We start from the raw sequence: 5,167 nt of genomic DNA on the forward strand, positions 1-5,167 counted from the left end.
CTCCGTCATGGAGGAGGACATCAAGAAGTTGAGGGAGGCCAGATATCTGACCGCCTAAATTTCGCATAGGCTGCCCACCCGAGGGCAGGTCATCCCTACTCCCGAACCCAATGAGAGCGTTGTGTTTGTCTCCCACTTCCTCCGAGGACTAGGCCTCGCTCTGGATCCCTTTGTCAGGGGTCTTATGTTCTATTACGGGCTGGATTTTCATGATCTGGCACCGGATTCCCTTCTTCACATCTTGTCATTTATTATCGTTTGTGAGGCCTTCCTCCGCATTACCCCTCACTTCGGCCTGTGGCTCAAGACCTTCGATGTGAAGCTGAAGATGGTTGAGGGGCAGTACGCGGCGTGCGGAGGTGCTCTAATAAGCAAAATTGCTGACGCTCCATGGCCAAAGGGTTCCTTTCCAGAGGTGTCCGGATTGTGGCAACAGGAGTGGTTTTACGTCACAGCTCCCCGAAGTGCCAAGTGGGTAGCTCCCCCCATCTTTTGCTTGGGCCCTCCACCACAACTGATGTCATGGATCCGCAGGGGGCTGAGCTGGGGTCCAGCCAAGGACGTGCCAATACTGCAGAGCCGTATCCGAGATCTCTTCAAGGGAGATTTCAGTCTGGTTATGGTAATGCAAGTTATGCTGGTTCGTCGGGTCCAGCCTTGCAAACGCTGGCCCCTCCGCATGTGGGAATTCAACCCGGAAGGACCGTGCACTATTTAGAATTTCCTCGGCATGAAGCACAAGGAGATGTACAAATCGTTCTTCGGACCCCAAATAGAGTGTCCGGACACTACCGAGGACGTGGGCCTGAGCAGCAACCGCACCGCTGCCCAAGTAAGTAATCCCATGGCCGAACACACTGTCCTTTTATTTATCATGACATCATTCTGAAGAATTGCTCTTTGACCAGGACTAGATAACAAAGGCGGAGATGATCCGGTGTTCGGCCCCCCTTCCTGAAGGCTTGGACAATCCGGTGCTGGAAAAGATGCTCGAGCCAGCACCTTGTCTGGTGCCCTCAAAGGAAGATGAAGAGGGGAATAAAGAGGGCGAAAGTGGGCCTCCATCGCTACCTATTCCAACCAAGGGAATGAGCGCCTCCGCGAGGGAGGATAACCAAAGGGAAGAATCTGACATTCTCTCTCCCTGAGGAAGGAAGAGGACTACCTCTGAAGATCCGGAAACCAAGGTTTCCAAACGGGAGAAGAAATCTCCGCCAGAGGGTCCTGCCTCAGAGGGTGTTCTTGCGGCACAATGTCCGCGTGGGGATCAGCCCTCTAACGAGTTGTAAGTAATCAAAAAGTACTTAATAGTGAAGATATCCTACCTTACTTCTGAGGAAAATAACCGAAGCATTTATCTTGCAGTTCGGATCTTAGCCCTTCTTAGCAGAGCTCGTCTTCGGGGGATCTTCTTCCAGAGATGATGGAGAGCAAAATGCCTCCCCCTGCCACACCGCCTCACGAGGCGGGCGACCCCAACATGTCGTCGCGGAGGGTTTCTCCTGATCCGGCAAGGCCAGAAGGTAATCCTATGGCCACCTGAAGTCCCTAGTATCCGGCTCTCGAAGAGAGCAATCAAAAGAGTCCAGCACCATCTGGTATGCGGTCGGACGTACTAAGGGATCTGCTAGAGCGAGCGACTATCTCAGAAGAGCACCGTACGTTGATGGGTACGGTGATTGAAAGGATTTCGTCCGCCGAAAGCGGGTTGCATGAAGCCTTTATGAGTCTACTGGCGGGTTTTGAGGTACGTGAAATGATGCACATTTTTGACAGTACCACACATTTTTAGGTGTGCCCTGTGTAGATAGTAGCCCCTGAGACTCTGGTTGTCATCGAGAACGGCGGCAAACAGAGGACCGTAGTCCCAGGTAATAACCAGACCGCCTTTATGTGCAGGTGGTTGAAGCTCCGGTGGCTAGCCGGACTGATGGGTATGCCAAACTAAAGCGGCAGCTGGATGCGGCAGATGCCGACATCGTGCTTGTCAACAAACGGCTTGACGAGGCACAGGGTTAGTGATTTTTCTGGTGAATGTCACAAAGTAAGAGCAGCATGATGCCAGCATCTTTAATATGTTGTGACTGCAGATGGAGCTGCCACCGTGGAGACCCTTCGGGCGGAGCTTGCCCGAGCCAAGGAGCAAGCAAGGAGTAGTAATGCGGCCGCTTTAAAGGCGGCCAAAGAGTTAAGGGGCAAACAGGCTGCACATTGCGGAGCAAAGAAAAAATTGCCAAGATGGCCGTGGAGTTAAAAGATGTTGCTGACAGTTACCGGCTTCTTGAAGAAGAAAATCGGGTGAAGGCGACGGAACTGGAGAAGATATGGGTGGCTGCCAAGGAGGCCCGCTCCAAAATTAGAGCGACGAAGGAGGAGCTGAATCAAGCTGCGGATATCGTTTCTGGGAGGCCCTTCTTGTTGCGGACTAAGTTCGGAGATCCGAAATATGCTCCTCTGGACCGGCTATGGAGTTCTGCGGATGAGCACATGGATTTGGCTGCGAGTGTTGCGGATGTGACCAAGTACTTCAAGGATCAGAAGGGTCCTGAAGTGGAGAAGTTGTTCTGGTCACAGTTTCACCCTCCAGTCCGTCCGCTGTTGCTGAATGAGCGATCAACCGGCTGGGCCGATCTCCATAGATTGTCCGGACTGGCCATGAGGTCCATTGTGGATCATTTGTGGCCAGGAGGGCCAAGGCCGAATAGCTACTTTAGCTTAGTGCAATAATTCCTTGGCGCTGTGCCACGCATCGATGTTGTAAAGAGGTCGGCATGCATAGAAGGCTCGTGGATGGCCATTGCCCGTGTCAAAACATACTGGGCGGAGATGGATGCCACCACTGTTGTGGCACAGGGTTCGGCCATGGGCCGAGTGGCTGTCGAGCACTACTTTGAAGAAGTTCTTGAAGGCACTGGTTCGATAGAGGCTCAATGCTTGAAGAATATTATGTTTGAGTGACATGAATTCCCATTGTAAAAACAATGTTTTATTGAATTTATCAAGGCTGTATTTATACTTTTGCCCAAAAGTGCTATGATGCCTCCTATGCGGCCGTTTATGTATATATGTATATAACCTGAAAGATTGCAGTCGTCGGCTTTAGCCCCCACGCATATAATGCGGGGGTGTTCGCAGAAGACGCATGTTCACACTTGATCCAACGTCTTGGTCCATTAAGGAGGTGATAGCGCAGTGAACTAGGAAACCGGACTATAATGCTTTAACACTTTCACTTAGCCAGAGGAGTTTGACAGTGGGGCTACTATATAGCCCCTGGTGGCTCCGCACTCATCCGAATTCGGGGTGCGTACATGCCTGGCCGGGAAACGGACCTTCGTTAAAGCGGAGGAATCCCGAAGATTCCACTAGGTCAATGAGTGGTTGACCAGTCTCACGCTATATCATGACAGTCAGTTTTCGGCTTTCTCTACTGAGGTGCTCGTCCGGATGAACCAGGGCACAATCGCAGTAGTTCTCCTGGTGCCGCCTTAGCCGATAGAGCAGAACGAAGGTAGCAAAACACAGGAGCCAGGCAAACCCAACATTTCACCAAAGACATGATTCGGAGCTGATGCATATAAGGCCAAACTCGCGACGCCGAACACTCCCTAAGGTATTCGGTCTTTATGATGTAAAGCGGGCCTAAACAGTGCCCTTTGTAATAATCCCCTGGTGTCCAGGTACATGCAATATTCTGACGTGGCCACATGCCAATACGTCAGCATCCTTCTCAATTTTACTGAGAATCTGAGGGATGTGTATCAACAAGAGATAGTAAAAAAGGTTTACGCAGGGTCTTAATCTAAAAAGAATCCTTGGAACGGGTCCCTGCTGCACGTTTGCGCCTGTGTCTCCGTTGTGCCGTATTCTGGATGGGTGTAGCACGATGGTCGTCTGAAAAAGAGAGGAACTTAATTGAAAAGTTGCCATGCAAAAGGTAAGTTATACTAAATAAACAATATATAGTTCAAAATGAGTAAAGTTGAGCCTGATTGCCACTTGTGCGCGCGCGTTGAGCCCCTTGTATTGTAATAGGGGTATAGCCATCAAACATGTATCAATTACATATAGCTGCACCGGACTCGTCCAACCGTGTCCGTGGTCATAACGACCTGTCAGATGCTTTAGTTGGTGAGGCCATTTAGTGTGCGGCTGCCGAGGCAGCCGCACGGTCTTCCGCGCGCAAGGAGCGCTCAATATTTCCATTTACTGTAATGATGCCACGTGGACCGAGCATCTTAAGCATGAGGGAAGCATAATGCGGTATTGCGTTAAAGCGAGCGAAAGCTTCACGTCCGAGTAGTGCTTGATAGCCACTTTGGAATGGAGCGATGTGGAAGGTTAAATTTTCGCTGCGGAAGTTATCGGGGAAGCCGAATATAACCTCTAGTAGCAGGGAGCCCGTGCAATGGGATTCTGGGCCTAGCGTTACTCCTTTAAAGGTAGTATTGCTATGGCTAATTTTTGTTGGGTCTATCCCCATTTTCTGGACTGTGTCCTGATATATCAGGTTTAAACTACTGCCGCCATCCATCAGGACTCTTGTGAAGTGGTATCCGTCAATTATCGGGTCTAACACCAAGGCAGCCCATCCTGCACGCCGGATACTTGCCGAGTAATCCCGATGGTCGAAGGTGATCGGTTGGGACGACCAGTGGCAGAACTCGGCTATGATAGGCCCTGGGACATGTGTCTCTAGGAGTGCTCCTTTGTTTCTCCCCTTTGTCACGTGTAACACATTTACTGTTTTAACTTCTGGTGGGAATTTCTTTTGTTCCCCAGTGCTTTGCTTGCGAGGCTCGTCCTCGTCTTTGCTTGGTGTATCCTGCCCCTTATGTTCAGCGTTGAGCTTGCCGGACTGCTTGAAAACCCAACATTCTCTATGGATGTGATTTGCAGGCTTATCGAGGGTGCTGTGGATCTTACATATGTTATCCAAAATCTTGTTTAGGCTGGACAGTTCATCTCTGTTGCCTTTGGAGGGCAGCTTTTGCTGACCTAGCCGAGAGCTTCTGAATCTGGCGTTTACCGTCGTGCTCTTCAGGCTGTCTTCTTTATTCCGGCGCTTGTTTTTGATGCGTCGTGGTTTCCCGTTTTTGTCCCTGACTTCGGATGTACTTGGTTCGCTGGTGCTGCACCGGGCTAACCAGCTGTCCTCGCCCGCGCA

The sequence above is a fragment of the Triticum dicoccoides genome, chromosome 5A, assembly GCF_002162155.2.
Source record: "Triticum dicoccoides isolate Atlit2015 ecotype Zavitan chromosome 5A, WEW_v2.0, whole genome shotgun sequence".
Lineage (NCBI taxonomy): Eukaryota > Viridiplantae > Streptophyta > Magnoliopsida > Poales > Poaceae > Triticum > Triticum dicoccoides.